The sequence below is a fragment of the Heterodontus francisci genome, unplaced genomic scaffold, assembly GCF_036365525.1.
Source record: "Heterodontus francisci isolate sHetFra1 unplaced genomic scaffold, sHetFra1.hap1 HAP1_SCAFFOLD_43, whole genome shotgun sequence".
NCBI classification, from domain to species: Eukaryota; Metazoa; Chordata; class Chondrichthyes; order Heterodontiformes; family Heterodontidae; genus Heterodontus; species Heterodontus francisci.
The window spans coordinates 17,869,144-17,881,770 of NW_027141852.1; the positions used below are offsets into that span (position 1 = coordinate 17,869,144).

The following is a 12,627-nucleotide window of genomic DNA, read 5'->3' on the forward strand; positions in this document are numbered from 1 at the left end:
GACAGGCTGCTGACCTTGCTGCCCCATGGCTTGGGATGACATTGGTGGCCGTCCTCTTGCTGCCTGAGGCCTGGAGGGCCCCAGCACACTGAGGGCCTCCTGCACAGGTACAGTGACCCCCCTCTGTCATCGAGGGTGATGGAGGCAGGCACTGGCATCACTTGTGTCACTGGCAGAGGGGCTTTGGAGCTACTTTCCACACCAGGAGCACCCTGAGAGGAGACCCCAGATGTAGCAGCCAGCTGCTCCTCCCCCTTATAAGACACACTTGTCACTCGCTGCTGACCTGAGAGGGACGTGGACCTGGTGAAGAGTTCAGGTGGCTCGTTCCCCCCTCTCGCCTTGTCACCGCTGGATGGAGCTCATGGACAAAGCGATGGAGTGCAGGTCTGCACACATCTCCGGCAGCCACTGATTGGTCGGCTGGATCTGGCTCTCCATCAGAGTCACCAATCTCTCAAGGAAGGAAGCCAGACACACCCCCATCAGAGACAGTACAGCATGCAAGGCCTGGATGGACTCCTCCATCATCCGAACTTGGGTACACATAACCTCCGGCAACTCTGCCAGATGTTGCCTGACCTCTTGCTGCAGCTTCAGCATTTCCCGTGTTGCTGGTGACACCAGAGGCACGTCATCAGCCTGGGACTCAGCATGGGCCTGGCCTCCCACAGACTTCCAACTGCCAGTGGCCTCGGCTGTCACTGCCTCCGTCATCTGCACGGGCCTGTCTGTGACGTGCTCACCAGTTTGTGTGCCCAAATCTAACAGCGAGTGGATACCCACCGAGTGAGAGTTTCTGTGCTGGTGGAGGGTGCAGGGGAATGATGTGACGGTGCACCCTCTGAGGCTCCCTCCTCCTCCTCAGAGGTGTCTGGCTGTCCCCCAGTCTCTCCAGCTCTTCGCTCTTGTCTTTCATCCTAGCCTGCATGTGAAAACAGGGACATTGAAGGGTTAGGGTCTGCCCATCGTGACATTCCAACCACCCCTACTGTGCAGCTCCATTGATGCAGTGGTGAACAGATGAGCAGTGTGGCTCCTTTGCAGCAGATGCACCCTTGTGCCCCAGGAGATGTTCATTCACTCTCTTAGGTAGGTGTCCCTGTCTCTCCATCAGCTATGGAGCAGCTGCTTTGCTGCCCGGCCTGTTCCATGGCCTCCTCCTCCATCGGGATGAGGACATGGAGATAAGGCATCCACTGCCAGTCTTGACATGCGATTTCCGATTGTGGGCTGTCTTCTCCTGCAGCCACTATGATCAACAAAGTTAGTCTCCCAGCGGGGACAAACCCAATATCTCTGATGGTGATAGTCCAGCAGTCCATGATGTGGACACACATATTCCTCCTGCATGTGGCCCCTCTCGAGGGACTGTGTGAGTTTATACAATGACTGACGTGCACCTCCCACCGAGATGCAGCCAAGCCTCAGGCAGCATATCCTGCTGCCATTCCCCAATACACATGACTGGGTGGTCACTCCCTTTCCACCAAACACTCCCTCTCACTCTGCCATGCGCAATGTCCAAAGGGTCCAAAGTGTTTTGAGTTTGCGCCTGAGCAGCCCGGATCCGGTCATTGACCCACTTCTTGCACTGGATCCATGTCTTGGGGGTGACCCCACGGCTGCTGACTTCACCTACTATCTCAAAGCAGCTTTGCTTGGTCAGGTGGACAGGTCTCCACCTCCCATCCCTGGGGAAGAGGATCTTCCACCTATCTGTTGTCACCTGGAGGCGAACCTGCAGGAAGGCATCGCTAAACTATTGGACCATGGTCACTGCAGGCTCGCATTCAGCTCCTTACCTATCAGGCAGCAGAGACAGCAGAACGGGTCCTGGGGCATCAGTGACAGCAGAACGGGTCCTGGGGCATCAGTGACAGCAGAACGGGTCCTGGGACAGCAGAATGGGTCCTGGGCAGCAGAGGCAGCAGAACAGGTCCTGGGGCAGCAGATGCAGCAGAACAGGTCCTGGGGCAGCAGAGGCAGCAGAACAGGTCCTGGGGCAGCAGATGCAGCAGAACAGGTCCTGGGGTAGCGGAGGCAGCAGAACAGGTCCTGGGGCAGCAGATGCAGCAGAACGGGTCCTGGAGCAGCAGAGGCAGCAGAACGGGTCCTGGGGCAGCGGAGGCAGCAGAACAGGTCCTGGGGCAGCAGATGCAGCAGAACAGGTCCTGGGGTAGCGGAGGCAGCAGAACGGGTCCTGGAGCAGCAGAGGCAGCAGAACGGGTCCTGGGGCAGCAGAACGGGCCCTGGGGCAGCAGAGGCAGCAGAATGGGTCCTGGGGCAGCAGAACGGGTCCTGGGGCATCAGAGGCAGCAGAACGGGTCTTGGGGCAGCAGAACGTGTCCTGGGGCAGCAGATGCAGCAGAACGGGTCCTGGAGCAGCAGAGGCAGCAGAATGGGTCTTGGGGCAGCAGAACGGGTCCTGGGACAGCAGAACGGGACCTGAGGCAGCAGAGGCAGCAGAACGGGTTCTGGGACAGCAGATGCAGCAGAACGGGTCCTGGGGCATCAGAGGCAGCAGAATGGGTCTTGGGGCAGCAGAACGGGTCCTGGGACAGCAGAACGGGACCTGGGGCAGCAGAGGCAGCAGAACGGGTTCTGGGACAGCAGAGGCTGCAGAACGGGACCTGGGGCAGCAGAAGCAGCAGAACGGGTTCTGGGACAGCAGCGGCAGCAGAACGGGTTCTGGGACAGCAGAGGGCTCTCAGGAAGACACTCCTTTAAACCAGGCAGCAGTGAATACAGGTCTGGCAGTCCTTTCAATATGGTGCCAGCACCTGCCGTTGTGCCAAATGTCGGTGCCATCGGTGCCTCGTTCCCTACCTCTGGTCCTTGTTTACATGGGCCCCACGCCTCCCCTTCATTAATTGGTCAGCTGCTCCGTGATCGGGGTCGGCCGGCCACATTTCACTCGTGTGGTGACGGCACCCACTCACGGTGTCTCTGCCGAGAGCCGCACCGTTAGTTTAAAATTCAGCCCATGGGGTCAAGAGTGGAAAATCTCCCCTCTGATTCTCTCTACTTAAACTGATGGAGACACCAAATTAAAACTGTTGAAACCAGGGATTGTATCCTGGTTCTTCAATCTAGTGTTCTCCCAACTGAGCTATTCCAGCCTCACTGTGAACTCATCTTCATTGGAGACAAATATAACTCCAGGCGGAATTTCCCCACCCGTTCATTCCTCACTTCAGGGGAATGGGACCCGACCAGATCGCGGAACTCAGATTATGTTAATGTTCTGCTCTTGATATCTTAATATTATCTTGCGTTTGAGCCACTTTTAATCAGGTTCACGGACAAATTCTTCCATCATCCCTTCTCCCACATTCTCTCTCTCTCATTCATTCTTTATTCCTCACAGTCCAGAAAGCGTTAGGAATCAGAGCTCACCTCCAAACCCTCTGCACACAGACCTCTGTCTGTTACCCTGTTTGATCCAAGAGACCAGTCAATAAATTACACTCTTTATAAACACAGAAAGCTGCCTCAGAATGTTGGACAGAGATAAATACACTGAAGTCTTTTGAAAAAAGTTCATCTTACGGGTTGTTACTGAGCCCACAGAGCAGGGCGGGCCCAGGCTCCAGCCCCAGCCCCAGCCTGTGCTGTGTTAGCTGATGCCACCTGGTGTGATACTGAGCCACACGGAGCAGGAAAGGGCCTGGTTGTATTCATGGCCTGTGTTGAGTTAACTGATCCCACTCAGTGTGGTAGGAGCCACACAGAACAGAATGGGCCCAGGCTCCTTCCTCAGCCTGAGGGATGATAGTTCTTCTCACACATTGTTGAACAGAGCCCCACACAGAACAGGGAAATCTCAGGCTCCATCCCCGGCCTGTGGTATTTTACTTCATCACACCTGGTATGGTACGGAGCCCCCAGAGCAGGAAAGATCCAGCTTCCATCTCCGGCCTGTGCTGAATTAGCTAATCTGACCTGGTTGGCATTGAACCACAATCAGGGAAGGATGGGCCGAGGCTCCATGGCCTGTGGTGTGTTAGTTATTCTCATTTGGTGTGGTACTGAGCACTATATAGAGCAGGATGGGCCTGTGTTCAGTGAGCTGATCTCACCGTGTGTGGTTCTGAGACCCACACACAAAGCAGGACAGGCCTAGGCCTCATCCCCAGCCTGTGTTCAATTAGCTGATCACATCCAAAAGATTTTGATAAGGTTCCACACAAGAGGCTTCTCAAAAAGATTAAAGTCCCTGGTATCAGTGGTAATATATTGATCTGGATTGGGAACTGACTGGCAGGACGTAGGCAGAAACTAGTTACAGATGGATCTGGATCTGTTTGGAGACCAGTTACCAGTGGTGTCCCACAGGGATCGGTGTTGGGTCTGTTGCTCTTTATTATTTATATTAATGATCTGGATGTAGGTGAAGGGGGCACCATCTGTAAATTGACAGATGATTTGAAGATTTGTGCGAGTGTTCAGACGTTACTCGACTGTTTCAGGCTGATCTTAATGTGTTGGGAGATTGGGTTCATGACTGGTAAATGATGTTTAATTTGGGTAAGTGCAGTGTTATTCATGTGGACAGGGCGAATGCTCAACATTCATACACCCTTCAGGGAAAAACATTAAAGTAGGTGGAAAAAAGAAAATAATTTTGAGCAGAGATCTGGATGTTCTCGTGCACAGATCTCAAAAGGTACAGCAGCAATGCTGTGAAGTGATAGTTGGAGCAAATAGAGGGTTGGGCTGCATTCAGAGGACAATTGCATATAAGATGGGGCATATTCTTTCATGGGATGTGAGCGACACTGACAAGTCCAGAATTTGTTACCCATCCCTAATTGTCCTTGACAAGGTGGCAGTGAGCTCCCTTCTCGAATTGCTGCACTCCATGTGGTGTAGGTACACCCACAGTGCTGTTAGGAAGGGAGATCCAGGATTTTGACCCAGCATCAGTGAATGAACAGCGATATATTTGCAGATCAGATGGTGTGTGACTTGGAGGGGAGCTTGCACATGGTGGTGTTTCCATGCATCTGCAGCCCTTGTCCTTCAAGGTGGTGGAGGTCTTCGGTTTGGAAGGTGCTGTCTGCGGAGCCTTGGTGAGTTGCAGCAGTGCATCTGGTAGATGGTACACACTACTGCCACTGTGCGTCAGTGGTGAAGGGAGTGAATGTTTAAGGTGGTGAATGGGGTGACAATCAAGGCGGCTGCTTTGTCCTGAACAGTGTCGAGTTTCTAGAGTATTGTTGGTGCTGCACTCATCCTGGTTTGTGCCTTGTAGATGGTTGACAAGTTTTGGAGAGTCAAAAATCACAAAATTATTACAGTGGAGAAGGAGGCCATTGGGCTCATTGTGTCTGCATAGAATCATAGAACATAGAAAGTTTACAGCACAGGCAGGCCAAAAAACGAGCCACCCAGCTGAATCCCATTGTCCAGCATTTGGACCGTAGCCCTGCAGGTTCAGGTACTTGAGGTGCACATCCAGACTCCTTTTAAATGAGTTGAGGGTTTCTGCCTCAGCTACCCTTACAGGCAGTGAGTTCCAGACTCCCACAGCCCTCTGGGTGAAAAAACCTTTTCTCATCTCCCCTCTAATTGTTCAACACATCACTTTAAATCTATGCCGCCTAGTCACTGACCTCCCTACCAAGGTAAATAGACCCTTCCCATCCATTCTATCCAGACCCCTCACAATTTTGTACATTTCAATCAAATCTCCCCTCAGCCTCTTCTATTCCAAGGAGAACAACCCCAGTCTATCCAATCTTTCCTCATAGCTGCATTTTTCCAGTCCTGGCAACATCCTCGTAAATCTCCTCTGTAACCTCTCGAGTGCAATTACATCCTTTCTGGAATGAGGTGACCAGAACTGCACACAGAACTCAAGTTGTGGCCTAACTAATGATTTATACAGTTCCAGCATAACCTCCCTGCTCTTATATTCTATACATTGGCTAATAAAGGAAAGGATTCCATAAGCCTTCTCAACCAACTTATCAACCTATCCTGCTACTTTCAGGGATTAGTGGACATTCACTTCAAGGTCCCTCACTTCCTCTAGACCTCTCAGTATTCACCCATTAATTGTGTCTTCCTTTGCTGTGTTTGACCTCACCAAAGGCATCACCTCACACTTCTCCAAGTTGAATTCCATTTGCCACTTTTCTGCCCACCTGACCAGTCCATTTCTCCAGCTCTCCTAATGAGCATTTCACCATGTGCCTTGAGCTGAGTTACTCATCACAGAATTCCCACTATCTGATTTACTCTTGTCGCCAGAGTATGTATATGAATGGTCCAGTTAAGCTTTTGTCAATGGTAACCCCCAGGATGTTGATGGTGGGGGGATTCAGCGATGGTAATGCTGCTGAACGTCAAAGGGAGATGGTTACATTCTCTCTTGTTGGAGATGGTCATTGCCTGGTACTTATGTGGTGTGAATGTTACTTGCCACTTAGCAGCCCAAGTCTGAATGTTGTCCAGGTCTTGCTGCTTCTGGACATGGACTCCTTCAGTATCTGAGATGTCCCGAATTTGTCCTTTTATGAAACCTTGGTCAGGACTCACTTGGAATATTGTATCCAGTCTTGGTCTCCTCACATGATGGGTCATATTGAGGCTTTGGAAAGGGTACAGAGGAGAGACATTCGACGAATTCCCAGTATAAGACATCTTGGTTATCAAGTTAGACTAAAAGAGTTGGGACCCTACACCTTAGAGAAACCTAGACTGAGGGGTGATCCGATTGAGGTTCATAAATAATGAAGGGTCCAATTCAGCATGGGAGAGGAGTCAGAACTTTATATTGTGAAAGGCCAGATGGCACCCGGATCACATTAAATTTCATTTTCAGTGGTTGGCTCATGTACCAGGATGGCCGAGTGGTTAAGGCGTTGGACTTAAGATCCAATAGACATGTGTCTGCGTGGGTGCAAACCCCACTCCTGGTATCTGTGCTTACAAAATGTTACTTTTTCTTTCCCTGACTTTTGCCTTGCACCATCATCTCTTCTGTCATTTCATCACTCTTGCCTTCCAACTGATCACAGCTTCCTATTATTTGATCTGCCCCAGCACCGTTCCTTGGCTCTGCGCTTGCTTATAAACTGGTAAATCTTTAACTTAATCTCCTCTGTCCCCTGACAATGACCTTCTCATCCTTCCTGGATTGTGGTTCCTCACAGGATCCGCTGCCTCTCCGACTCTCCTCCAGGTAACTGAAGGCCCTGAGCCTTGGTCTCTCTTTATATGCTAGCTGGTAGTTGATTCCTTGCAGGTCTGCCACCGCTCAGGAGAAGCTCAAAACCCAGATCAAGCAAAGTATCAAGAGGAATGTGAACAAAGGCTCCCTGGTGCAGAGCAAGGGACAGGGAGCCTCCGCCTCCTTCAAAATCAGCAAGAAGGAAAACCTAGGGAAAAGTGGGAAAGAAGGTGAAGAAACCAGCACACAAGAAATCTTCAGTGAAGAAACCAGCAGACAAGAAATCTTTAGTGAAGAAACCAGCAGACGTGAAAGTGACAACAAAGAAAGTAACAGCCAAGAAAACGAGCAGCAAGGCGGTGGCAACGCCAAATAAGGTGGTGAAGAAAGCAGCGCTTCAGAAAAAGTCTCCTGCGAAGAAAGTCAAAAAAGGCAAGAGTGCGGCGGGCGGAAAGGCGCTGAAGAAAGTGCAGACATGGAAGAGCAAGGTCAAGCCGAAAGCAGCGAAGGCTCAGAAAGCAGGGTCTGGAAAGAAGTGAAAGAGCGCGGGAAACTTGGAAACATCTGAACACAAAGGCTCTTCTCAGAGCCACCCACATCTCTCAGGAAAGAGCTGATCCCCTGATCAAATGATCCCTGTCCCGGTCCCGCCTGCAGATTCCACATGGAAATGATTTGGAGTAAATCTAGGACCCCTGGTGACTCCCCTCCACCCAGCCCTTTCCCCACTCTCTGTAATAAAACAGAGGGATATCCGGCCCTCACTCTAACTGGAGATGTGTTCGGTACAGTCTCAGTTCACAAATTCAGGGGGAGAGTCTGTAAGACAGGAACACTGGCGGAGAAACCCCACCTCACAACTCAAACCCCAACACATGAGTTTCTCCAATTCAGCTGGAGTCGGGTGACAACAGGAGCTGGGATAGGCTGTGATCGGGAATGTGAGGAATGGATTTGTTCAGGGAGGAATGAACCTGGAATCTCCGAAAATAACAGTTGCTTATTTCCCCAGATGACACATTCTGCAGTGAGAGTGAAAAGTCTCTTCACTGCTTCACATTTACTAATTGTTTGGTTCTAGATGAATAATGAGTCAGAGAGTAATGACAGGATCTGAAGCTTCTCTCACACCAGCCCTTGAATGACTCAGTGTGAAGTGTCCAATGTGTGAAGCTACTGCCAGGGTTTGTCAATCTGAACAGTTTCAGCTCAGTTACTGGGGGCCTGGAATCCCCGCAGTTTGACTCTGTCTCTGATTGGTCACCCGCTTCTCAATCCAATTCTTAACCAATAGGAGAATCACATATAAGTAAATAGAAGTTCTCATTGGCTTAAATTTTCCAATTGGAAAAAGCCTGGCAATTCCAGAGCAGGAAGGAATTGAAGTGATGGAAAATTTCAATTTTCAGGCAACAATTTTAAAACCTCTCATTTTATGTTCTGTTTTACTGTGTTTACCGTCACAAAATCCTGACGCGATTTTAGGAATCGTTTTCATTTGTCAATCTGTTAACTGTAAGCGGCGGGAGGAAGGTCCGGTTCAGCAATTTAAAACGGGACAAATATCAGCTTCCTCTCTGTAAAAGGAACAAATTAGCGACTAACCGCTTCTCACAGGCTTCTCGGGGACTGACAGAAACGAGCGGTTTCTGATCTTTTCTCCTGAAAGAGGCGGATAATGCTGCAGGGAGCAATGAACCGCCCTTCACTTTCTGGCTGCTAATACACCCCTGACTTTAAACAGTTCAAACAGCGACTGATGCTTCTGCCGGAAAATGAGCAGATTCACCAGAATGATCCCGGTCCATCATGGCCAAAGACATCCAGCTGGCCCGCCGCATCCGCGGGGAACGCACCTTAAACCCAGCTTCAGTAACAAGTGTAACAAGGGCTCTTTTCAGAGCCACCAAATCAGCAAAGGAAAGAGCTGCCATCTCTGTTCATCATCAAACCCATTAGATTGGAGGGGCGGCCACATGGTTTCTGTTTTGTCACATCACTTTCCAGAAAGGCCTGTCGGACTGAGAGCTGGTCTGGAATTTAGAAAGCAGCATTACCGGAGACTCATTGCTGCTCAGCACAATCTCAACCCGCTCCTGGGATCCGTTAGCTGGCATTTGGGGAAAAGAAATGGATCCCAGTTTTATTTGGAAGGCATTAATGGAGCCGGGTCCGTTCACATGAGGGTTATTTACAAACATTACCCAATGAGTTCACAAATATTTGAATCCATTGGAGATCAGTACACAGGATATGTAAGTTAGCTCGGTCACTCTGACTGAAACCGCCAGTTCCCCGGGGCTGCAGACCCTGACACTGCGGGGAGAGAATCCCCGACCCTATCCCACCGCCGGGGGGAACAGACAGCTCTGTGTCCGGAGAATAGGGAGGGCCGGGGGGAAGGCACATATTAAAGCGCTGCAATGGACTCAGCTCCTGTGTGTGCACAACTCTCACTGATTCCGTCCTCTGGGAACAGTGCGGTCTAAACAGATCAGGTTAGGAGATAGACACACAGCCCGAGAATGGCCTCTTCCTTCCTGCATTTACTCTGTTCCGGGAGCAGATTCTCATTGAGAAGCGGCGCTCAGATCACCGGAGAGAAATAAAAACACAATTCAAACTGTCCAAATGAAAAACAGAGAATTAACCCGGACACTTCCATTATTAAATTAATTCATCAGCTCCGAACCAGTTCCCGTTAATGTACCGGGATAATCTCGGGATTTATCAAATCGAAGGCAGCGGGATTTATTAAATTGTTGATTCTGACACCCTGTAGTTCACTTCTTCACTTAACTAGAGGGGGAGATGTGTGAGCAGAGAAACAGAGCGAAATCCAGAGAGGGAACTGAAAACACACCTGGACAGATGTGAAACAGGTCAATCCACTGTTCCAATAACTCCATCTCTGATTCCCTCCTGACAGTAACCAGCCCTTTCACAGAGACTGTGGGTGGCTCTGAAAAGAGCCTTTGGTTTATTAGATGACATTTTGGCCGCTTTACTTTTTCTGGGAGCTCTGAGCGCTGGTTTTCTTGGGCAGCAGCACGGCCTGGATATTAGGCAGCACCCCGCACTGAGCGATGGTCTCCCCTCCCAGCAGCTTGTTGAGCTCCTCGTCGTTGCGGACGGCCAGCTGCAGGTGTCTGGAGATGATGCGGTTCTTCTTGATTTCCCGGGCCGCGTTGCCGGCCAGCTCGAGGATTTCAGCGGTCAGATACTCGAGCACAGCAGCCAGAAAGACCGGGGCTCCGGCACCCACACGCTCAGCATAGTTACCCTTTCTCAGGAGCCTGTGAACACGGCCCACCGGGAACTGCAGTCCAGCCCGGGAGGAGCGAGACTTGGCCTTGGCCCGAGCTTTCCCGCCGGTCTTTCCTCTTCCAGACATTTCCACAATCTCACAAATACTTTCACAAAGAATGAATAATTTCCTTAGCATTGATCGTATATCGCCGGCAGTCAGGATGGCCGAGCGGTCTAAGGCGCTGCGTTTAGGTCGCAGTCTCCATTGGAGGCGTGGGTTCGAGTCCCACTTCTGACAAGTTGCGTTTTGACTGCACTGGAGGCGTTTGGGAGCAGCGGTGAAGAGCAAAGAAAAAGCAGGAAAGAACATGGACGAACAAAGTAACAATGGACCCAAAGATGTTGCATTAAAACATGAGAGTCAGAGGCAACTGAGCAAACAGCAGGGCACATAAAAGATCAAAAATGTAACCTTTGTATCGGGGTGGAAGATGTTGCCAATATCCTGAATGAATACTTTACTGTTTTCCCGAATGAGAGGGTGATGCAGATATTGTTATTAAGGAGGAGGAGTGTGAAGTATTGGACGTGATAACTTAAGGAGAGAGGAAGTCTTAATGGGATGAGCATCGTTGAATGTGGATAAATCATCAGGACCAGTTGAAATGTACCCCAGGCTGTTGAAAGAAGCCAGGGAAGAAATAGTGGGAGGTCTGACCATCATTTTCCAATCCCTCACTGGATGCAGGTGTGTGCCAGAGGATTGGAGGTCTTGTAACGTTGCAGTAAAAGCAAAATACGAGGCAGATCAAGCATGGCTGATCCTTTCGAGTAGAGAAACAGGGCTGAATTCCCTGAACCAGTGCTACAGCTTTCAGAATAGAAGGAGCCTATACACACCTGATGGGTTCCACTTAAACAAAAGAGCTGGAGGTGTTGACGGTCGGAACAGATAAAATGTGGAGGAGTGTTTGAAGCAGATGCTGTGTGGTTACTGTAGTTGTACTATGGAGTTATTTCAAGGAGGTGATTCTGAATGTAATGGATCAACGTGGACCCATCCAAGGCAAAGGTTCTAAGCTTCCCTGTGGTCCAGCCTGGTTGAATGGAACTGAAGCAAACAAATCATCCAGAAGTTGAAAAGAAATATGAGGCCATGAAAGCACAGAATTCAGATGGATGCAATACCAGATGGTATGGCAAGAGTGTAAAACAGCAACAGACTGGTGAATAAAACTTTCCCATTGAATGAGACAAGAGAAAAGAAGGGTAATAATAGTGTCAGGTGAGTTGTGACACGATTCACATTCCACCTTGATCTGAATAGGACTGTTGAAGGGAGTGATTGAGAAGAATAGAGGAGAAATGAAAAGAAAGGAGAAATAAACAAAAGGTCTTTTGATTTTAGAATGCTTGTTTTTGGAAATGACAGACTGTAAAGTGTGTGTGTCAGAAGATATAGAGCGAAGTTGGGTATGACAAGATCACAGGAAAGTTGTGCCCTGAGACAAGGTGTGTGTTGACAGGAAAGCTGCTTTCTTTTGCACAATATGTATTTTATTCATATAATTTGTGCAATTACATTGCAAAGCAGTTCAAATTTAATATTACATAAGGTACAATACAGATCAGTTTCCTTCAATAATGTACATTATGTATCTCACTATCCCTGCCTGCACAGGTTATATTTACAGTATTTACATTACAAATCAAACATTCTCTGGTGCAAACAGCCCGAGGGGTTTTTCACGGGTTCCAGCCCCTCACTGTACTATGGCCTACTAGGGCCTCAGACTGCAGCCTTTCCCCATTGAGTCTCCATGGTGGCTTCCCCAAGCTTTAATGCCGTCCCACAGCACATAGTCTTGGACGTTGCAATGTGCCAGTCTGCAACACTCGGTCATGGACAGCTCTTTGCACTGGAATACCTGTCCCACGGCCGGGCTCGTTCTCAATAGAGATCATTTCAAATGAACATTTCCTAAATCCGTGCTTTCTCTCTCGCAATAAAGAGAACAGGATGTCTGGCAGATTCAGTGTGAGACAATAACACTGCCGGGTAAAGGCCGCTTTCCAACTCCAATCCTAACACAGGAGATTCCCGAAACAGCTGCAGTAAGGTGCGGTGAACTGCTGGAAGCGGATGTGTGAGGAAATGGTAATGTTACTGAGGAGGTTTCTTAGTATAGAATGGACTG

The 12,627-nt window shown here is 49.6% G+C and overlaps 2 non-coding genes across 2 annotated transcripts; both read left to right on the forward strand.

Moving 5' to 3' along the window:
• The first annotated feature begins 6,846 nt into the window (after positions 1-6,846).
• On the forward strand, positions 6,847-6,929 carry trnal-uaa (transfer RNA leucine (anticodon UAA)). Its single transcript has one exon. It is a non-coding gene; the product is annotated as a tRNA-Leu (tRNA).
• A 3,715-nt stretch (positions 6,930-10,644) lies between these two features.
• trnal-uag (transfer RNA leucine (anticodon UAG)) lies at positions 10,645-10,727 on the forward strand. The gene has a single exon. It is a non-coding gene; the product is annotated as a tRNA-Leu (tRNA).
• The last annotated feature ends 1,900 nt before the right edge of the window (positions 10,728-12,627 follow it).